Source organism: Nyctereutes procyonoides, unplaced genomic scaffold, assembly GCF_905146905.1.
Source record: "Nyctereutes procyonoides isolate TBG_1078 unplaced genomic scaffold, NYPRO_anot_genome, whole genome shotgun sequence".
NCBI lineage: Eukaryota > Metazoa > Chordata > Mammalia > Carnivora > Canidae > Nyctereutes > Nyctereutes procyonoides.
Window position 1 is genome coordinate 15,822,705 of NW_026575048.1, and position 24,209 is coordinate 15,846,913.

Genomic DNA, 24,209 nt, shown 5'->3' on the forward strand with positions numbered 1-24,209 from the left:
AAAGTTCCAGAAAGACATTAAAAGCACCAGACAGGAAGATCTTTGTTTCTGCTAGTTTTCCCAAACATCTGTTTGTTTTTTTTTTTCAAGGCTGTAATTTGTAGACCTGGCTTCTATCAAACGCTGAATCCATGATCAGTGGTAGACTCTTGAGAATATGCCCCAATTTCTGCTACCTTGGGCCTCTCTAGCTAAGTCCGCTGTCCTTGGGGAAACACTTTCCTAAGGTATGAGGAGGTAGGGTAAGAAAGTTAAGACTGAACCGGCAATGAATCATCATCTGTTGAATGTATGCATGAATGATTACATAGATGAAAAAACTCAAAGTGTAAGCATATGCTATCCATATATGGATATTCAGGGTTTTTTATATGCACTCATATGAGGCTCTTTTCCTCAGTGACCTAGGAGGGGGAAATGTGACAATAATACAGTATTATGGGAAAGGACAGGTGGGGAGAAGAAATAAGGGGAGCAAAGAGAAGGACCAGAAAGAAGAATGAGGTGGAAATATGTGGCTGGAATAACAGGAAGAAGGCCCAGCAACACTGAATGTTGATCCCAATCTTTGTTAGTTCTAGATTTACCTTTATCTTACCTGTTACTTTGTATACTTTGTTGGATTCAAAGTACATGTTTCATGTGATGGGAAGTTCCTGTTTACTTATTCTTCCTAACCCCATTTTAAAAGGCTGTTTAACCATTTAAGCAAGTCTCTCATAGATGATATACTGTTGGACTGAGCTGAGGAATGGGAGGAAGCAGTGTTATGGCAGCTTCCTAAATCCAGTTCCTGTGGAAGAACCCATAGAGGAAGCCTTCTCTGACATTGAAGCAAACAGAACCCTGTCAGCAGGAGGAAGCTAGGTGATGTTGTAATGAAAGGACTCCCCCTTTAAACCTCATGTTTGATAGGGTTTTGGGAAAATAACAGCATTCTGTCCAAAAGTCAGTTCAAAAGCTTCTCCGCAGGTTGATTTCCCAATCCAGGGCTGGTAATGTCAAATAAAACAAAGGCCCTTGCCCCAAATGAGGGCGTTAGCAAATATGTCTTTGCTCTATTGGGAAGGGTGTCTTTTCCCAACATCATTCTGAATTATCACTTTCCAGGGAGGCAAGAGTTTAATCTTTCAAATGAACCATATGGTGATAGAAGAGGCCATTGGTTCCAAGGGCAGAAGACTGGTGCTACCCTTGGGCATAGGAGAAACATTAGGATCAAGAACACACCTATTGGAGCCAGATTGCCTGGAGCTGAAGTTCATTCTGCCACCAGCTATGTAAGTCACATAACCTTTCTGTACCTCACACATGAAGGAGGGATAAAGTAGTTTTATTTCATAGGAATAAACTAAATAAGTTAATATAGGCGATGCAGTTAAAACAGTGCCTGAATATAGCAGGCATTTAAGAAGTCCTAGCTATTAGAGGATATAAGAAAAAGAATATTCATTTTCTACACTCAGAGTTTACTTCAGTGATTTTTTCCCCACTTTAATAGGGACCACTGGCTTCAAGAATCTTGGAATGATAGAACTGAAAGGAGTGTTTATTTTACAGATCTGCAAAAAGCCCAGAGTTGAGCTCTCCAAGGCCACATAGCTACCTCATGGCACATCCAAGTCTAGAAAGCAGATTTTCTGTTTCTAGACCATTCCCCATTGTACCACACTCCTTCCCTGGAGGCAGATGTCTAAGACCAAGGAAATTCTATTACAGCAATAATAATTAGAACTGCAGTACCTCCTCCCCAAGGATTCCCTGGTCACTCCAAAGAAAATCTTATGCTTATTGATTCATTCATTTATACACACACTCACTCACTTAGCACTCAGGCTACCCACAGAAGGTACAGAAAAGTGAAACACAGATGTTGTCCTTAAAGGACTTCAACAATTGGGGCAATAAGATAGGCAGAGATGTAAATGATATGATAATATAGTTATTTATATAATGTGAAAAATATTAGAGAGGTTAGGTGTCTTTTGCCATGTAACCAATCACATGTTCAATAAAAGAGTTTATAATAGAGTGAGTAAATTTAGGAATGATTAAAATAAATGAAGTCGAGTAGGTCTACTATGAGTTGGGCTGTGTTTAATTTTGCTGTAGCTGTAGGTGACAGAAGCTTCAAATTTCTATAGTGTCTTTGTTTTTGTCTCCCCTTGTTGTCCTAGAATTTCTCTTCCTTAGACAGAGTCTGTTTTTGTGGTGGTAAGGTGTTGGGAAGGGGTAGCATTCTGTAATTGTATGGTTAAATATCAGTGTTTTAGGTCCCTGGGTTGTGTCCTTCACAAGTGTTTCTTGGATTCCCTTCACCCCTTAAGTAAGACATGAAAAGTAGAGGGAGCTGGAATCAAGGCAGTGTACTTCTCTCAGGTAAAATAAGACTCTGGCAAAATCTTTCTTCTGTAGAATAGGACTTTGTTATGGAAGAAATTCTGGCTTTATTTCGAAAAAAAATTCTTCATCACGTGTCAGAGCTATGAGCTTATCTTTCTTGGCTCTTCACTGTGAGAACCTGATGGGGTTCTGAGAAGTAAAGCCCATGAAAGCAAGAGAGACCCTAAAGAGCACGGACTCCAGGAGTCTCTTTCTCTCATACTAGTCCATACTCAGCTCTAACAATTTGTTGAAATTCCCACAAAAAGTGTTCCTATCAATGTATGACTCCAGTTCTCCACCTAAGCAGATTTCAGTGACTCTTAGGATTCCATTATTTCTTTTTAAGTAGGCTCCTTCTGCAGTGTGGAGCCCAATATGGGGCTTGAACTCATGACCCTGAGATCAAGACTTGAGCTGAGATCAAGAATGGGATTCTTAAACAACTGAGCCACCCAAGTGCCCCTGGATTCCATTAAATGTTCAGATTTCAGGGTAGCTCTTTGCCCCCACAATATCATGAGTCCAAGACAAGTCATCAATTTTTAGTTTGTTCAGTTTTTTTTTCATGTAAGATTAGGTCTGATGATTTCCAAGCTATCTACATGTAGGGCTTAAACCTGAAGTTCCAACTTCATTTTTTTTGCATTTGCATATGCAGTTATACCAGCACCATTTATTGAAAAGACTATTCTTTCCATATTGTATCTTTTGACATCCTTGTCAAAAGTCGATTGACTATAAATGTAAGAGTTTATTTCTGGACTTTCATTCTACTGTCTATTTATATGTCTACTCTTGTGCCAGTATCTTGTTTACATTAGCTTTGTAGTAAGTTTTGAAATTAGAAACCGTAAGTCCCCCGAATCTACTATTCTTTTTTAAGTTTGTTTTGGTTATTCTGCTTTCTTTGCATTTCCACATGAATTTTAGGGTCATCTTGTCATTTTCTGAAAGAAGCCAGCTGGGGTTTTGAAATGGACTGCATTGAATCTTTAGATCAATTTGGGGACTTTGCTACCTTAATAATAGTGTCTTCCAATTCTTAAATATCTGATATCTTTCCATTTATTTAAGTCTTCTCTGATTTCTTACAATGATATTTTACAATTTTGTGTGTACAAATATCAAACCTCTTTTGTTAAATTTATTCCTAAATATTTTATTCTTTTAATACTACTATAAGTGGGATTGTTTTCTAACTTTCATTTTTGGATTTTGCATTCTCATGTATAGAAATAGAATAATTGTTTTTTATTTCAATTGTTTTATTTGAGTATGGTTAATACACAATATTACATTAGTTTCAGGCATACAACATAGTGATTCAACATCTCTACACATTATGCTATGCTCCCCACAAGTGTAGCTACCATCTGTCACCATACAATGCTATTAGAATATCACTGACTTTATTTCCTGTGCTGTACCTTTTATTCCCATGGCTTATTAATTCTATAACTGGAAGTTGGTATTTCCCAGTGTCCCCACCCCTGCCCTCAGGACCATAAGTTCTCTATATTTATAGGTATGATTCTGCCTTTTTTTTGTTTATTCATTTGTTTTGTTTTTTTTAGATTCCATATTTGAGTGACACAATATGGTATTTGTCTTTCTCTGTCTGACTTATTTCACTTAGCATAATATCCTCTAGGTCAATCTGTGTTGTCTCAAATGGCAAGATCTCATCCTTTTTTATGGATGTGTAATAGTCCATTGTTTATGTGTGTGTATGTGTGTGTGTGTGTGTGTGTGTGCCACATCTTTATCTGTTCATCTATCAATGGACACTTAGGTTGCTTCTATATCTTGGCTATTGTAAATAATACCACAATAAAATAGTGATGCATATATCTTGTCAAATTAGTGTTTTCATTTTCTTTGGGTAAGTATTCTGTAATGAAATTATTGGATCATACTGTATTTTTATTTTTAATTTTTTGAGGAACCTCCACATTGTTTTCCACAGTGGCTGCACTGATTTATATTCCTACCCACAAAGTGCAAGGGTTCCTTTTTCTCACATCCCCAGCAACCTCATTATTTCTTGTCTTTTTGATTTTAGCCATTGTGACAAGTGTAAGGTGATATATATATAAACTAATTGATTTTTGCATGTAGACCTTGTGTCCTGCAACCTTGCTAACCTTGTTTATTAGTTCTTACGATTTTTGAGTGTTTATTTTAGGGTGATCAGTTAAAGTTTCTCTGTGGTCCAGTGAAATTGAGATTTAAAATACAAGATTTACCAATTAAAACCATTGTTATACTAAGAAAATATAATCTTTTTTTAAAAAAGATTTTAATTTATTTATTCATGAGACAGAGAGAGAGAGAGAGAGAGGCAGAGAGGCAGAGATACAGGCAGAGGGAGAAGCAGACTCCATACAGGGAGCCCAACGTGGGACTCAATCCCTTGTCTCCAAGATCAGGCCCTGGGCTGAAGGCAGCGCTAAACTGCTGAGCCTCCCGGGGCTGCCCAAAAATATAATCTTAATAATATGGTGATGATAAGATAAATAGTAGCTAGAATAAGTCATGGGATCCAGATGATTTGTTTTTAACATGGGCCTGACATGAGCATGTTTATAGGCTGAAGAGAGGAAGAGGTAGGAAGAAAGAGATTAATATTTGAACAAAAACAAGATGATTGATAAAGTGTCAAAGGAGAAGGGGGTGAGTTAAGTGTTGGCACTGACCTAGAGGTACCTTGGGTTTACCTTGTGTTCTTAGACTTTGGGAAAGGAGTCAAGGGTACAGATATGAATAAGAATGTGAGATAGAAAATGCATTAAAACTGCTGTCTGAAAGCAAGAAGCTAATGGAGAGTGAGCTTAATGATTTCAGTTTCTCCATGATATAGGAGCCTAGGTGATCTGCTGAGGGTTTTGGGGAGAATGGCAAATGTTCGGAATAATTCTTGAGGAGGTTGGAAAGCAGTCTAAAGAGCAAGTAAAAGGGTCACCAGGTGTTACTAAGGGACATGTGTACACAAGAATAATGAGATATATAAGCAGTAATGTTGCATTGATCTTAGGCTAGAGATTTACTGTATAGTTGCTGTAGCAGGGAAAGCATATTAACAAAATGTGTCAAAGATACTGGTCAAGAATAATTGAGACAATCAATTATATATTACAGATTAGGTTAGCAAGAGACCTTCAGAAGGTCTTCATAGACTCGGAAAAAAATTGTGGGTTTAAAGAGCTGGAGGTCTCTGCAGTTGAAAAGTAGGTTTAATGGGAATGAAGGCACAAAGGAAGTAGAAGAATAACATAGATATTAAGGCCCATTGTGGAATAATGGAATTTGGAATTTCTGATCTGGTGCAGCTCCACATGATAGTAAGTTTCTAGGCATGACTTAGCCAAGTAGAGTAGAAGTTACAGCCACTGAAATTATAGAGGTCCAAGTCTGTGTTTCTGGATGGCTCATTTATATGAATCTTGATACCACCCAGAATTATGATAGTGACTGGGGTAGAGAGAAAGAGTTAAAAACAGATCTGACCTACGACCCAGCAATTGCACTGCTGGGGATTTACCCCAAAGATACGGATGCAGTGAAATGCCAGGACACCTGCACCCCGATGTTTCTAGTAGCAATGTCCACAATAGCCAGACTGTGGAAGGAGCCTCAGTATCCATCGAAAGATGATGGATAAAGATGTGGTCTATGTATACAATGGAATATTACTCAGCCATGAGAAATGACAAATACCCACCATTTGGTTCGACGTGGATGGAACTGGAGGGTATTATGCTGAGTGAAATAAGTCAGTCAGAGAAGGACAAACATTATATGGTCTCACTCATTTGGGGAATATAAAATATAGTGAAAGGGAATAAAGAGGAAAGGAGAGAAAATGAATGGGAAATATCAGAAAGGGAGACAGAACATGAGAGACTCCTAACTCTGGGAAATGAACTAGGGGTGGTGGAAAGGGAGGTGGGTGGGGGATGGGGGTCACTGGGTGACAGGCACTGAGGGGGGCACTTGATGGGATGAGCACTGGGTGTTATGCTATATGTTGGCAAATTGAACCCCAATAAAAAAAAGACATACAATTTAGTAATAGATTTTGGGAAGAGAAAAGAAAAAAGAAACCCCATATTATATTAATTCAAGTGCTTTAAAATTGAAAAAAAAAAGATGCAGGTCCTATCATTGTCAGTTAATTAAGAAGAATACTTGGGAAGTTGGTAGATGGCAGTAAGAAAGAGAGGCAGAGGTTGGTCTACCTGAATGACCCAACTGCATATAATCAAGAGCTTTTACTCAACATCCTTGAGGGGTACAACATTAATAAGAGTGGCACACTTTGGAGTGGTTCTTAAGGGGGAACATCACAAGAGAATCTTTGGGGGTAAAGTTGGGAGATAGCCCATACCTATACTAGAAAAACAGCCTGGTAACTCTGATATACCCCACTAAAAAGTGTTAATTTCCACTGTCCCTCTCTTCCCAGTGAGAACTGCTGTTCTATGGATGGCTACAGAAATGCAGAGAGAATACCTGAGGAACACATGGCTTCTATCCCAATCCATACTCCTGTTTGCTACTGAAGACTATATAAAAATGTGAATCAAGATTTCTGACAGATCTTTCTAAGGAAAAATGCACATAATTCTCATAATTACATTCCACTTGATACAAAAGAACCTAAATTCATATAGTCACTTTTTATAACTGAGGTTTTATTTACAGTGAAATGAGCAGATCTTAAGGGCAACTTGGTGAGATTTGACAAATGTGTAAGCCCTCAAGCTATAGAATATTTCCATTACTCCAGAAAATTCCCTGGTGACCCTTTTAATTCAATTCCTGCCCTTCTTGAGGGAACCACAGTCCTGATTTCTAGCATCAAAGATTAGTTTTACCTGTTTTAGAACTTCATATTAATGGAAACACAGCAGGTACTCTTTTGTGTCTGGCTTTTTTTTTTTTTTTTTTTTTTTTTGCTTAGCCTAGCAAGGTTTAAAGTTAGAATTTGGGGATTAAAGTAAGTCATTCTAATGGAAAATTCTCATTATTACTAAGGTGACTAAATTCAGACCAGAATAAAGGCAGGTGTGTGAAAGATCACTAGTGTGTTTCCACCTCCTGGATAGTTTGCCAAGAAAGTCTAAGACAAATTTTAGCTAAGCATTATAGGAACTATCTTATGGCCAAAACCCACTAGGCTTTTTGGCCCCATGGCCCAAGCTCCCCATTCCTGAACTTTTTATTGTTTCTGTAATGGATCAAAGGAAACAGTTCCTTCTCATACCTTCTGAGAGGGATAATAAACCTGCTATGTGCATGGTAGGATGATACTGCTCCTGCCTTAGGGCATAAAAAAGAAAACCCTAGAATATATTCTCCAACTTAAAAATGAAATCCCAGCTTAAACCTGATATCCTGGAATAGATTTCTTAGCATCTGTCTCAAGTCAGACATCAAAAGAAATCAAAGTCTGAGCAAATATCTTTCCCTTTTTTAAAATGTTGCTTATGCACGTTATGATGTAACAGATCAAATGTTTGTGTCCCCTCCAGATTCATTTGTTGAAGCTCTAAACCCAAAGGGGTGATATTTAGAGGTGGGGCCTTTTGGAGATATTTAGGGTTGGATGAGATCATGAGGATAGGGTCCTCATGATGAGACTAGTGCCCTTATAAAAAGAGACACTGAGAGTAATCTCTTTCCTCCTCTCTCCCTGTCTCTCTCCCCCTCCATCTCTCTCTCTCTCTTTCAATATTTCTCCCTCCTACTCTTTTTTAATCTATGCCCCGCCCCCCACCTGCCATCTTTCTCCCTCCCTCCTTCCCAAGAAAAGAAGACTATGAATGAATTATCTTCCTGGCACCTTGATCTTGACTTCCAGCCTCCAGAACTATGAGAAATATAATTCTGTTGTTTAAGCTGCCCAGTCTGTGGTATTGTGTTAAGGCAGCCCAAGATGATTAAGGCAGGAGGTAATACTTGTTAAGTACAAACTATGTGTGGGACCCTCTGTCACATTTAATCTTTGAAACAAAACTGGAAGGTAGGTATTAGAGCTCCATTTTGCCTGGAAGGAAAATAGAATTCAGCATCACACAGCTGGCAAATGATGACAGCATCAAATTGCCCTCCACTCCAAGGAAGTTGCATCAGTTTATTTTCTCACTAACAATCTTCATACATTTACTAACCCTTGTAAATAACTCCAACCCTTTAAAAAATTCCTTATAGGTTTATCTCACTTTAAGGTCTTGAGCTCATTGCTTCCTTTTTTGAGCTAATGGTTGAAAATGAGGACAGCTTCTGAAACCATTAAAATATTGGTTTTGATGCTTCCATATCAGCATATATTCATCTATGTGAGGATTCTTTGGGAAACAGAAGGGTGTTCGGTACTGGTATAGACAGGCAATGGTGCCTTGGCAAGGGAAGGCATCATGTGCAACTTTTAGAGAGCTGGAGGGAGGAACATTCTAGGTTTACCTGTCTTATTGCTCACATTGTCCTGAGGGGATTCTAGATCAGAGGTGATTTTAGGGATGCTGAGATTGCTTTGGAATAGTATGGAATGCTTTGGAGTAGTATGTCTCTAATACATTATTAAGTTTTGATTAAAGTCTGCCTACTGGGTGAGGAACTTAGAGGTAGAGACCCGCAGAATATGAGCCTCAAGATACAAAACAAAAATACAACTGAAGGAATACACATTGATGAAGCCAGGATCCCCCCTGGATCATTTTTTGCCCATTGCTTTCTTGGTAAGTAGTGGCATCAGCCTGAGGCAGTAGGGTAATGTCATGGTGCTGAAGGCTATCTTGGATGGGTAGCCTCTACCAAGATAGGTGACATGTCAAGGTTAGCATAGGTAGGAAGAGGCCAAGCCAGTACTTGAACCTGGTCTCTTTCTCTCTCTTTCTCTTTCAGACTTATTGAGTTATAATTGATGTAAAATTAGAAGATATTTAAAGTATACATTGTCATGATTTGATATATGTGTATACATTGTGAAAAGATCTCTCCCATTTAGTTAACACATCCATCATCTTACATATTTTTAAGTTTTATATAGTAATGCATATATTTTATAATCATGTATATATGTATATATTTGGTAAGAACATTCAACTTCTACTCTCAGCAAATTTTAATTATAAAATACAGTGTTACCAAGTATACTCACTATGCTATACATTAGATCTGTACTCTACTTATTTATTTAACTTATTTATAGATTTTGTTTTTAAGTAATCTCTACACCCAACATGGGGCTTGAACTCACAACCCTGAGATCAAGAGTTGCATGTTTGGGACACCTGGGTGGCTCAGTGGTTGAGAATCTATCTTTGGCTCACAGCGTGATCCCTGGGTGCCCCATCATGGGCTCATTGCGGGGAGCCTGCTTCTCCCTCTGCCTATGTTCCTGCCTTTCTCTCCGTCTCTCATGAATAAATAAAATCTTAAAAAAAAAAAAGAGTTGCATGCTCTACCAACTGAGCCAGACAGGTACCACAGATCCCTACTCATTTTCTTTTTCTTTTTCTTTTTTTTTTATGTCCCGGACCCCGCTGTCCCCCGGCCCGCAGGGGTGTGGGGGTGGGGCTACTCATTTTATAGTTAAAAGTTTGTACCCTTTTATCAGCCTCCCCCTATTCTTTCTACCCTCCCCAACCCCCTAGGCCTGGCAACCACTTTTCTACTTTATGTTCCAATGAATTTGACTTTCTCTTTAGATTCCACATACAAATGATGCCATGCAGTATTGTCTTTCTCTCTATAACTTAATTCACTTAGCATTATGCCATCCATGTTGCTGTAAATGGCAGGATTTCTTTCTTTCTCATGGCTGAATAAAATCCCTTTATATATATATATATATATATATATATATATTCCACATCATCATATCTATCTATCTATCTATCTATCCATCCCACATCTTCTTTATCCATTCTTTTGCTGATGGACACTTAGGTTGTTTCCATATCTTTGTAACTGTGAATAATGCTGTAATGAATATGAAAATGCAGATATCTCTTAGATATCCTATTTAACTTACATTTCCTTTGGATATATACCCAGAAATGGGAATGCTGGATCACGTGGAAGTTCTATTTTTAATTTTTTCAGGGTCTTCCATGATGTTATCCATAGTAGCCACACCAGTTTACATTTTCACCAACAATGCTAAAGGGTACCCACATCCTCGCCAACACTTGTTTTTTTTTTTAATTTTTTTTAAAATTTTTATTTATTTATGATAGTCACAGAGAGAGAAAGAGAGAGAGGCAGAGACACAGGCAGAGGGAGAAGCAGGCTCCATGCACCGGGAGCCCGATGTGGGATTCGATCCCGGGTCTCCAGGATCGCGCCCTGGGCCAAAGGCAGGCGCCAAACCAATGCGCCACCCAGGGATCCCTCGCCAACACTTGTTATCTCTTTTTGAGAAGAGCCATTCTAACAGCTGTAATGTTATTTATTGTGGTTTTAATTTGCATTTCCCTAATGATTAGTGACATTGCACACCTTTTCATGTATCTATTGGCTATTTGTATGTCTTCTTTGGGAAAATACCTATTCAGTTCCTCTGCCTATTTTTAAATCAAATTATTTGCTTTATGTCATTGAGTGGGAGTTCTTTATATATTTTGGACATTAACACTTTATCATATACATCATTTGAATTGACTTTTTATTTTTTTATTGTTTCTTTTGCTGTACAGAAGCTTTCAAGTCTGATGTAGTGCCACTTGTTTATTTTCACTTTGCTTTTGGCATCAAATCCAAAAGATCATTGCCAAGATCAATGTCCACTGATGTTTTCTTTTAAGAGTTTTATGGTTTCAGATTTTCAATTTAAGCCTTTAATTCATTTAGTTGATTTAATTCATTTTAGTTGATTTTTGTATGTGGTGTAAGATAGGGATCCAGTTTCATTCTTTTGCATGAGGCTGTCCAGTTTTTTTCAACACCATTTGTTGAAGAGACTCTCCCTTCCTTATTGTATATCCTTGGCTCCTTTCTTATTAATTAATTGACCTTACTATATGCATGAGTTTATTTCTGGGTTTTTTGTTTTCTTGATCTATGTGCCTCTTTTCATGCAAATAACTATACTATTTTTGATTATGGTAACTTTATAATACAGTTCGAAATCAGGAAATATGAAGCTGAACCTGTTTCTTTGATTACGAAAACTGTATTCTTTCTACTATGTAATTTTCTAATTTAAATTACTATGTAACTTTCCCCTAAGGAGTTTCTTACTGGCCCCAGCAGCTTTCTTAATTCCCCCATGGTGCAGCTGAGAAATATTTTTTAAGTTTATTTTTTTATATTAAAAATATTTATTTATTTGAGAGAGAGAGAAAGAGTAGGAGGGAGGGACACACACACACACACACACACACAGAGAGAGAGAGAGAGAGAGAGAGTCTCAAGCAGATTCTCTGCTGAGTGTGGAGCCTGACCCTGGGCTTGACCACATGACCCTGAGATTATGATCTAAGCTGAAACCAAGAGTCAGATGCTTAACTGACTGTGCCACCGAGACACCCCTTGGAAATATTTTTTTTAAAACAGTGATTGATTTATTCAGGTTTTCTCTTCCACCTTAGGTCAAATTTAATCATTTGTATGATAGGAAATATATTCATTTCATCTAGATTTTCCAATGGATTAGTATACAGTTGTTATATTCTCATAAGTTCCTTTTATCTTTGACATATGTGTTTCTATGACTTTCACTCATTGCTAATGTGTTTTTTGTGGCTTTGCATTTTTCCTTGATTGATCTTGCAAAAGATTTTTATGATATTCAATTAACAACAAAACAAAAAAAGGGGAGTTTGGGGAGTTGATAAATACCATCTATTCAATAAATATTTTTTTATGTACCTATGCCATGTACTGATCCTCACTAAATGCTGCTGATAGGTGGGGTGACCATATGCCCCAGTTTATGCCTATTTTCAGGCATAATAATTAACAACAGTGCCCTTTACTCTCAAAAGTACATGATCAACCTACTGATGGGTCAGTTAAATTAAAGTTGAAATGTACAAGTGGTGGCCTTCACAAGATAAATTTTAGTGGAGTGTTGAAGATGGAAGCTTGGTTGGAAGGGTTTCTAAAAATGGAGGACAGCAACTGGAGACAGAGTTAGATGATTATTTTGGAGAGTTTTGCTATACAGAGAAGAAATGAAGTAGGAGGCAGAAGAGATGGAGTTGTTTGCTATAACCCATTTCTGCTTTTATAGTTTTTATTTTTTCTTTCTACTTTCTATGGGTTTATTTATTTCCTAGCTTCTTAGGTTAATGTATAATGCATTTGAAGCCATATATATCTGTCCATGAACAAAACATTTAGATTCTGATATGGGGTGCTTTTATTTTTATTAATTTCCAAATAATTTGAAATTTCAATTTTGACATTGTCTTAAGCAATGAACTATTTAGAAGTGACTTAAAATATCTAGATGCCTGGATTCAACTTTATTTATTTATTTATTTATTTATTTATTTATTTATTTATTTATTTATTTATGAATATTTTATTTATTCATGAGAGACATAGAGAGAGAGGCAGAGACACTGGCAGAGGGAGAAGCAGCCTCCTCATGGGGAGCTTGATGTGGGACTCAATCCCAGGACCCTACCTAAAAAAAAAAAAAAAAAAAAAAAAAAAAATCCCAGGACCCTGGGATCACGACCTGAGCTGAAGGCAGATGCTCAACTACTGAGCCACCCAGGTACCCCTGGATTTAACTTTATTTTTTTTTTAATTAATTTTATTGGTGTTCAATTTACCAACATACAGAATAACACCCAGTGCTCATCCCGTCAAGTGTACCCCTCAGTGCCCGTCACCCATTCACCCCCACCCCCCACCCTCCTCCCCCTCCACCACCCCTAGTTCATTTCCCAGAGTTAGAAGTCTTTATGTTCTGTCTCCCTTTCTGATATTTCTCACACATTTCTTCTCCCTTCCCTTATATTCCCTTTCACTATTATTCATATTCCCCAAATGAATGAGAACATACACTGTTTGTCCTTCTCCGGTTACTGTGGCCAAGTTCAAAAAGGGTGTTGCCTGAGTTCTCCTCTGGGATTTTGATGGAATCTTGTCTCACATTTAGATCTTTCATCTATTTTGAGTTTATCTTTGTGTATGGTGCAAGAGAGTGGTCCAGTTTCATTCTTCTGCATGTGGATGTCCAATTTTCCCAGCACCATTTATTGAAGAGACTGTCTTTCTTCCAGTGGATCGTCTTTCCTCCTTTATCGTATATTAGTTGAGCATAAAGTTCAGGGTCCACTTCTGGGTTCTCTGTTCTGTTCCATTGATCTATATGTCTGTTTTTGTGCCAGTACCACACTGTCTTGATGAACACAGCTTTGTAGTACAACCTGAAATCTGGCATTGTGATGCCCCCAGATATGGTTTTCTTTTTTAAAATTCCCCTGGCTGTTTGGGGTCTTTTCTGATTCCACACAAATCTTAAAATAATTTGTTCTAAGTCTCTGAAGAAAGTCCATGGTATTTTGATAGGGATTGCATTATACGTGTAAATTGCCCTGGGTAACATTGACATTTTCACAATATTAATTCTGCCAATCCATGAGCATGGAATATTTTTCCATCTCTTTGTGTCTTCCTCAATTTCTTTCAGAAGTGTTCTATAGTTTTTAGGGTATATTTTGAGAACCATTTGAATGGTAAATGGTTCTCCAACCTTTTATTTTCAGGTTGTAGGTGTCCTTCTGTCTAAATGAGTCTCTTGTAGACAGCAAATAGATGGGTCCTGCTTTTTTATCCAGTCTGAAACCCTGCGCCTTTTGATGGGGTCATTAAGCCCATTCACGTTCAGAGTTACTATTGACAGATATGAGTTTAGTGTCATCATGATATCTATTTAGTCCTTGTTTTTGTGGATTGTTCCACTGAACTTCTTAAAGGGGAGTTTTAAGAGTCCCCTTAAAATTTCTTGCAGAGCTGGTTTGGAGGTCACATATTCTTTCAGTTCCTGCCTGTCTTGGAAGCTCTTTATCTCTCCTTCCATTTTGAATGAGAGCCTTGCTGGATAAAGTATTCTTGGTTGCATGTTCTTCTCATTTAGGACCCTGAATATATCCTGCCAGCCCTTTCTGGCCTGCCAGGTCTCTGTGGAGAGGTCTGCTGTTACCCTAATATTCCTCCCCATGAAAGTCAGGGACTTCTTGTCTCTTGCTGCTTTAAGGATCTTCTCTTTATCTTTGGAATTTGCAAGCTTCACTATTAGATGTCGAGGTGTTGAACGGTTTTTATTGATTTTAGGGGGGGATCTCTCTATTTCCTGGATCTGAATGCCTGTTTCCCTTCCCAGATTGGGAAAGTTTTCAGCTAGGATTTGTTCAAATACATATTCTGGCCCTCTGGCCCTTTCGGCGCCCTCGGGAACCCCAATTAAACGTAGGTTTTTCTTCCTTAGACTGTCATTTATTTGCCTTAATCTGTCTTCATGGTCCCTTAATTGATTGTCTCTTTTTTCCTCAGTTTCCCTCTTTGCCATTAACTTGTCTTCTATGTCACTCACTCGTTCTTCCACCTCGTTAACCCTCGTCGTTAGGACTTCTAGTTTGGATTGCATCTCATTCAATTGATTTTTAATTTCTGCCTGATTGGATCTAAATTCTGCAGTCATGAAGTCTCGTGAGTCCTTAATGCTTTTTTCTAGAGCCACCAGTAGCTGTAGAATAGTGCTTCTGAATTGGCTTTCTGACATTGAAGTGTAATCCAGATTTTGTAACTCTGTGGGAGCGAGGGCTGTTTCTGATTCTTTCTTTTGAGGTGAGGTTTTCCTTCTAGTCATTTTGCTCAGTGCAGAGTGGCCAAAAACAAGTTGTATTGGAACACGGGGGAGTATCACTGGTCCGTCCAGCTGGTCTTCTGGGGGAGGGGCCTGCTGTGCTGATTCTCAGGTGTTAGCACTTGGGGGAGCTGCTCTGCCCCTGCCTGCTGCCGGGCTCAGCGGGGGTTGTTTACCCCGTGGGGCCCAGGAGGATCAGCCGCAGTTGCTATGGCAACTCTGGAAGCCTGGATTCAGCCTCCGCAGGAAACTACGGGGCTCGGGGCTCTCGGGCTTCTCTCGTCCGCAGGGCCTGGAGGCTCCGGGGCGGGGCGCTGATCTGCTCAGCTCGGGGCAGGAGCGTCCTCGCTGTCCTGGGCCCTCCCGGCCTCTGCCTGTCCCGGGGGAGGCCGGATCCTGGGCTGTGTCCCGGCGCCCTGTGCTCCGGGGCCTGCGCTGTTGGATTCGCGCTCCCGCCCCGCAGCCCCCTCCGCGGAGCCGCCGCCCGAGCCCCCCGATAACTTTAAAAAAATTTTAGTGTTAATATACTATGTTCATTGAAGTGGTCTATGTATTTCTATATATCTTTTAAAAAATTTATTGTAATTTTCTTAGTGGCTCTCTGTAGGACCAATTTTTTGCAAATTTTAACTGAGTGAGCAAATTATATATTCTTTGTTGAGTATGAATTCTACGCATATCTATTAGCATAAGCTTGTTAATTATATTATTTAAGTACTCTGTTGTCCCATCGTAGTGGGAGACTTTAATAGACCTCTCAGATGTGGATTTGCTAATTTCCTTTTGTGATTTTACCAATTTTTCATGTACTCCAAATGATGATAGGAACATTTAAGTTCATGATTATTATATCTTCATGATGAATTATTTAACAATGTGAAATGTCCTTTTTAAAACTTGTAATCTGGGATCCCTGGGTGGCGCAGCGGTTTGGCGCCTGCCTTTGGCCCGGGGAGCGATCCTGGAGACCCGGGATCGATCCTGGAGACCCGGGATCGAATCCCACGTCGGGCTCCTGGTGCGTGGAGCCTGCTTCTCCCTCTGCCTGCTCTCTCTCTCTTTGTGTGACTATCATAAATAAATAAAAATTAAAAAAAATAAAACTTGTAATCTTTCTGAGTTTCAATTCTGTTTTGAGTAATATTGATAGTGCTGTTAGTACCTTTTTGTTAATAGTTTCTGGGAATACGTTTTCAAACTTGGAATATTCACAGCTTTGGCTTTCTCTAGTAAGCTGCACATGGCTGGATTCTTAAAATCAAACCTATTTTACTTTTTATAAAACAAACTTACCCAATTTGTGTTTATCATTATTTGGATGTATTTAGACCTATTCCTGCCATGTCATTTTGTGTTTCAATTTACCATCCTTTCTCTTGTTTCCCCTTTAGCCTTTTTATGGGTTACTGAGATTTCCTTTGTTCTTTTCCTTTACTAGTTTGAAAACCACACTCATTTTTTTATGCTTCTAGAGGTTATGCTTAACTTTTTATCCTAAGTTGTTAAATTTATATTTTTCTAATGCTTCTGAGGTTACTCACTTTCTACTGATCATTTTTGATGAATCTTCGAATGCTTTTATTTTCCTGAATTCTTCATCAGCATTGCTGCTTCCATGTTCCACATCCCATGTTGATGTAATCTGAAATTTTGGCACCAAAATTTTGTTTTTAAAATAATCTTTTAATTATATCCCATAGAAAAAAATAGTTGTATTATTTTTCTGCTAACTGCAGCTGGTTGTTAAGTCTTGGATTCATTTTCTTTGTATATTCTCTTACAGTTCTCTTAGTTTTCAGACAGCATCTATTGAGTTGTTAAAACTCTGACTTTCTGGGTATTTGAAAAAAATCTATGTCATTCTCACATTTCAATAATAATATGTCTGAATATAGAAATTTAGATTTGAACTTCTTTGCTTTCAACAAAGTAAAGATATTGTTCAATGTCTTTTTTTTTTTCACCCAGCACTGTTGATGAAACACCTAATGCCAATCTGATTAGAATTACTGTGAATAGTCATTTTCTCACCCTCTCTGGAAGCTTCCACAGCTTCTCTTTATCCTTGTAGCTATTCTCATGCCTAGCATATTGACTGTATATTTAATGTTCTGAACTGTCACTACCTTTGTACATTGCCTTTTGTTTTTTTTTGTGTGTGTGTTTATTTATTTTAATCCTGCTCTATATTTGGTGGACTGTTTCAATCTGAGGATTTATGCTTTTTCAACTGTGAGAAGAAATTCTATTTTGTTATTTCCTGAGTTTATCTCTTTTCTATCCTCATTATTCTCTATTAGATGCTATGATTTATAGAACTTTCCTCCATGTCTCTTAAGTTTTCACCTTTTTTTCACCTCTTGCTTCATTCCTAGGCTGTCTTCCAGATATCTAATTTCCTTCTCTGCTGGCCCCATTCTTTTATTCCTATCTACTGAATTTTTTATTTCAGTAATTATGTTTTATATTTCTAAGGTTTGTGTTTGGTTCGTTTTATAACAGACAGCTCCTGATGGTGACATCATGCTATACCTGAAGACACTAAATTTGTTGTAAAGTCAATTTCTTATCATTCTATTAATTTTTCATAATTCTTCTGTTGGGTTGTTATCTATTTCTCATGGTGGCTTCATGCCAGATATTGGTGATTTTGCCTATGGGCTCATCTTTGTGGTTTGGATCCCCTGTTTGGACACTATCCTAGTCCCACAGCCAGCCTCAGAGAGGGGTAGAAGTAGCTATTGAGGTCTGTGCAGTACAATGGTTTCAGGGAGAATGTGAAAAAGATGGGATGTATGCTGGGTGAGGTATCTTAGAAGCCAATATTCTGGGTGAAGTCGTTCCATCTTGGGGGTTTTCAGGATCTGCTCCCCGTCAGCATGGCTCCTACACAAGGATAGATTTGAATGGATGTGGAGGAGGGGAGTGAGCTACACATGGGTGGGTATCCCAGCTTATTTCCTGTCATGGTGCATTGGATCCCTCCTCATAGCACCTGGCTTCTACCACTTGAAGGCATGAAATAACCTTGGTGATGCTGCTTTCTTCTGTGACATACTTTCCAAAAGGCTCCAGTACAAATTCCAGGCTGCAGTTAACCTCTTCAAACTTATCCTGTGTATTTTTAGATTCTCAGAACTTTTTTCATAATTTTTATTAGCTAAAAATGTCTCTTTGAATTTACCGAGTAAGATGTATATTCTCATACTCTAAAAAGAAATTTAAGGCTTAGAGAAGAAGGATAGAGAAGGTTGGGGAAGGAGAGAACATTACCACTGCAGTTGGTTTCCTATTTGGAAGGCAAAGCTTCTACTCTTACGTTGGGTTGTTTGCCTTTTTCTCATAGAGATAGTAAGTAAGCAATTGTTACCTATGTTGAAAATATTTGTTATATATGCCTTTTAATTTTGTTTAAGGTAACTTCTGAGATACAGAAATTTTACATTTTTACAAAGACAGACCTGTCCATTTTCTACATTAAGAGTTCTGGATGTTGTGTCATGCTCAGGATATCTTCCTAATACATAATTAAAATCTATTTTTATTATAGTGCCTTTTAATATATCATGGTTCAATCTTTTGTGATTAGATACTTCATGTGTAGATATGGATACATCAGGGTTTTAATTTTGTGTTTGGTGTGAGATTTGGTGTTCCATTCCCTCCTTTCTAAAATGAAAGTTTTTATTGGTAATATCCTTCCCTGCTCTGTTAACTTGTCTTAGGTGGGTGGGTATGCAGGAGTGGTTAATATTTATTAGTGTATAGGTCATCAACCAACCCCATAATGAACCAAATTGATATTTGATGGATTGGACTGTACAATACTCAGAGTTCTTGAACCTTGAGATGAATGCAGTACCTGCCTGGGATTTGGGGTCCTTTCTCTTAGGGAGCAGGTGAGTGTGAAGAAGGGCATGTGTAGATACATGAAGCCAGTGAAGCTGACTGTGGCAGAGAGCACTATCCACTGAAACAATTTTCCAACGTTCTCTTTGGACAGATAGCTAGAATCCATCTCCCTGCCTCCCTCACTGTAGGTCCAGGTGACTAAGTTGTCTCTAGTGCAATGTGAACAATATTCATGCAAGGCCCATAAAAAGTTCTCATTTGCACTCCTTCATCATTCTTTTTGAAGCTTGGATAAAGGTGAGGAGGTTCTAGGAGATGGGGTCAGAAGATCTGAGTATGCACAAAGCCTTGTGGAGAAGAGCTTCCTGCTGACAGGAAATACTTGCCTTGGACTAACACCTAAGTGGGAAATAAGCTTCTTTGGTATCTGCCCAAATAAGACAGGTGATTTGAGTTTCTGGTAGATATGCCATATCAAGTTAGGAAAGTTTCCTTCCATTCTTGGCTTAGTGTTATCGTTTTAATCAGGAGTGGGTATTCAGTTTTATTTGAAAAAATTTGACAACTACTTAATGATAGAGAAGACACTGAGTACCATAGAGACCTGCTGCTTAAATCCCCCAATGTGATAAATCACAATTATATTGAATTTTGATTTAAAAATATTAACATTTTCTAATTTATTTATTTTTGCTTTTATTTTTATAAAGTCTTCCCTTCTACTTTCCTTGGTTTTATTTTATGTTCTTTTTCTAATATCTTGAGTGCTATTAATTTTTTGTTTGTTTCGTTAGAAAGGGACTCAGGGCTATGAAGTTTCCTATATTCCACAAGTACTGATTCATAATATTCTTTTATTATTTGCTAAGTGATCTGTTAATTCATAAACTTATTTCTTAAGTGACTTCTTTTTTTTTAAAGATTTTATTTATTTATTCATGAGAGACAGAGAGAGAGGCAGAGACACAGACAGAGGGAGAAACAGGCTCCATGCAGGGAGCCCGATATGGGACTGGATCCCCGGACTCCAGGATCACGCCCTGGGCCAAAGGCAGGCGCTAAACTGCTGAGCCACCTAGGGATCCCCTGTTAAGTGACTTCTGTAATTAGATCTGACATTGTGTGTTTTATGCCAATCACTGACCAGCAGAATATCTTTCCATTTCTTCATGGATTTTGAAGTGTTCTGGCCCACACTTTTCTTTCTGTAACTCATATTAGGGTAATGAGTAAAGAGCGGGTGCAACCTCACATTCCTCTATAATATGTTTGGTATGTCTGAGGTATGGTTTTACTCATGCAAGTCTCTTTGTAGGCAATCTACTTCTTTTTCAATACTAATTGGGGAAAGTGTACATATTGAATATAGTTATATTAAAACTCTTGAATTCTAAAATTATCAAAAATATGAAAGTCTTGAGCAATGAAAATCATCGTATTTATGTCTTTAAATATTTTAATGGCTATATATAAAAATGAAGTCTCTTATTTATATGACATGGTGATATATGTTTCTTTCTTATCTTTATCTTTAGAATTCCTTGCTGAAAAGAAACTTAGTATGACCATAAAATAACCTTTCTATGATTTGTTATGGAGATTTAAAGGTGCATTTCTTTTGTCTCCTCTGATCATCTTATTATTAAAACCAAAGCTACATATTTTTATGCATAGTGAATTTGTTCTTTAGGAGGCTACCAAATATCATTTTGGTCTATATTATTGCAGTTTAGAATATGGACTCTGGTGCCATCATTTTATTAGCTCTGTGACACTTGACAGGTTTCTTACTCTTTCTCTGCTTCTCTTTCCTCAAATGTAAACTGTGGTCCCTACCTCATAGAAGTTTCCCAAGGATTAAGAGTTCAAAATGTAAGTTCTTAGGACAGTCCTGGGGACAATGTTAATTCTGTGCACTTCAGCTATTTTTATTATAATCTAGAAGCAATCATAGCTACCCTCTCTAAAAACCTTTTTTTTCCCCTTGATTTTCTTCTCATTATTAAAGGGCCCTTTATGTTTAAGGGACATTATATAAACTGTCACCATCTCATTACAAACCCAGTGATATAGTATTATTACGCCATATATATGAGAAGCTAAGTGGGTGAAATAATTTTCAAATTCACAAGGTAGTACGTAACAGAATTGGCATTTGACCTTATGTCTGTCACTAAAGTCCACCCTCCTTCCCATTATATCACTTAGCCTGATGTCACCACTCTCTATACAATCCACAACCATACCCTTTTTCTGCCATTACCAAACAAGCGCTTCATCTTTTTTGGTACACCAAAAAGTTTGTGCTTATAGCACCAAGGTAGTACCTCCACAGCTTGTTTAAAACCATAAATAGCCCAGCCTTGTTGACCTGGAGTAATGATCACACTGTTCTTGCCTGATGCAGGACATTTAGTCTTTAGCACCATAGAGAGGAGAATGCAGACATTAATGGTTTACTGCTGCTTATCTCAGTTGACCCCAGGTAATTTGTCAATCAATACCTAGCCTTTTGATTTTCTCTGTGCCATCCCTCCCATCCCGCAATCCCTGCAATTCAAATGGGTGTTGAAGATCCTAATCTCTAGTTCTCTGGGCATGAAGGCACAACACAATATTGCATGAGATTCCTGGATTTTATGCAGAAACAGGAGGAAAATGGGTGCTTTCCACGGTAGAAAGAGGAGGGGTTGTTGCTCGAAAATACTTCCTAGGCCTGAAAATAATTAAGGTTTTGATTATGTCCATTCAGAGACCTATACCCAGTCTAGGTCTGTGCATCCATGAAGCCGGCATTCTGTGGTCATTCTGATCCTGCACACTCACTACCACCTCCTCCCTTCTCTCAGAGCAGCCTCTGCTCACAGAGTGCTGTCCATTAGGCTGGATTGTTTTATATATTGTCCAGTCAATCCAATCTTTTCTTTTATATTTGTATCCCCCATATCGTCTGCTGAGTGGGAGCCATGTAGCAACTATCATTTTCTTTTTTTTCATTGTGGTAAAATATACATGACATAAAACTTACCATTTTAACCATTTTTCAGCATAGAGTTCACTGACATTAATTTACATTAATTTGCAACTATCCCCACCATCCATCTCAAGAACTTGTTCATGATCCCAGACTGAAAAATCTATTCCCATTAAACAACAACTTCCCATTTTTCCCCTCCCCCAACCCCTGCAATCAGCATTCTACTTTCTGTTTCCATGAGTTTGACTACTCTTACGGAAGTGACACCAGTCATACAATCTTTGTCCTTTTGTGTCTGCCTTATTTCACTTAGCATACTGTTTTTGGGGTTCATTCGTGTTGTAGTATGTGTCAGAACTTCATTCTTTTTTTTTTTAAAGATCTTATTTGAGAGAGAGAGAGAGAGAGAGAGAGAGAGAGAGAAGGAGAACATGAGTGGGGGTACAGACAGAGGGAGAGAGAGAAACAAACTCCCTATTGAGCAAGGATCCTGATGTGGGGCTCCATCCCAGAATCCTAAATTTGTGACCTGAGCTGAAGACAGATACTTAACTGACTGAGCCACCCAGGTGCCCTAGAACTTCATTCCTTTTTAAGTCTGAATATTATTCCATTATATGCATATAGTACATTTTGCTTGTCCATTCATTCATGGTGGACATTTGGGTTGTTTCCACTTTTGACTACTGTGAATAATACTGCTGTAAATCTTTGTGTACAAATGTCTGTTTGAATCCCTGCACCGAGTTCTTTGGGGCATATACTCAGTAGCAGAATTATTGGATCATATGGTAATTCTGTGTTTAATTGTGTTGAGGAGGCACCATAATATTTTCCAGTGTTGCACCATTTTCCATCCTCACCAGCAATACACAAGGCTTCCCTTTTCTCCACATCCTCCGAATATTATTTAACCATTATTCTTCAGACTTAATCCTCATGACATGTGAATAATTATTACTCTATCTAGCATCTTTATTGTACTTCACAGTTGACAGGTTTTTTTGCATATATTAGCCTTTAGAACCTTTATAATGAACTTTGGTTTAGGTATTATATTTATATTACAAAAGCAGAAATTAGAATTCAGAGGTGTTGCAAGATCACCCAGGATCACAAAGCTAATATACAGAAAAATCAAACAACAACTTTATTCCTGATTCTTTTTATTATTTGGAGAATTAATCAGTCTATGTTCTTTGAGATTCTTCCCTGCATGCTCTGTTCACTGGAATCAAGGCAAAAGGAAAGCTCACACGCTGAGAATAGATTCCAAAAAAAGGTTATCTGCTATTCTCCCATATGTCCTAAGGTATTAAAGAAAATAAATGGCTTCAATAAGTGGCAGGAAGGATTTAGGTTAGATATTAACTGGGTAGCTGATGTTGGTGAGACGTTGAAAAAGATTACCAAAGGATACTTTGAGATAATTAAAGTCCTGAAAAATGCTATGGGTTGGATTCCATCCCAGTACATGCTTAAGGGTATAGGAAGTGACTCAGTGAATCCTTGCTAATTATTTGAAAGCAGGGGGATAAACAGAATGTCCTCATGTAGTTTCTATGAGTGAGTTTTCTGATTCTATAGCAAAGATTCTACCAAATGCATCAGTACTACTCAGGAATGGTGTTCTTTGGCGTTTGGGGATAGATCTTTGTTTTCTTGACCCCTTCATTCTGGATTTCTGGAGAATGCAGACTCCCTCACTCAATTCCATTTCAGACCCTGAGCTGGCCAGAGCCTCAGAGGAGTAGCCTGATGTGACCTGACTCACCAGGGGTCTTGAGCTACTACTGGGGCAATTGTCTTTCTACACCACTGTTGATTTGGTTTCACTCTGTTCCTCACTGAGGTTTGAAGGAGATGCAGTTTTGTCCTTAGATTAAAGGGAACAGTCTTAGTGAGCTTATGGGTTGTCAGTGCTGTAACATAAAGAAGGGACAAGGTAGCTGGTTTAAAACAGTAAATAGCACAGCTTTTCCAACAGGCCAGCACTGTTGACATGGAGCAGTAATCACACTGCTCCTGCCTGATGCAGGACACTCAATCTTTAGGACCACTGAGCAGAGGAGAACTAGAATGTAGAGCAGGGGATCTTGGTGGTGACCCCATCCAACCAACTCTGTAACTGTGCAGATGACAAGGCCAGGAGAGGTGTCAATTATT

General features: G+C 38.3%; 1 protein-coding gene across 6 annotated transcripts in view; it reads left to right on the plus strand.

Annotated features, from left to right (window-relative positions):
• Positions 1-1,079: 1,079 nt before the first annotated feature.
• TDRD15 (tudor domain containing 15) overlaps positions 1,080-24,209 on the plus strand; it is a 73,627-nt gene continuing 50,497 nt past the window's right edge. For 3 of the 6 annotated variants that reach the window (XM_055327703.1, XM_055327702.1, XM_055327706.1), the window contains exons 1-2: positions 1,080-1,280; positions 6,851-6,962. The gene's annotated coding sequence lies outside the window, so the exon portion shown is untranslated. The remainder of the gene's footprint in view (positions 1,281-6,850; positions 6,963-24,209) is intronic. The other 3 variants (XM_055327705.1, XM_055327707.1, XM_055327704.1) reach the window with 1 other exon arrangement.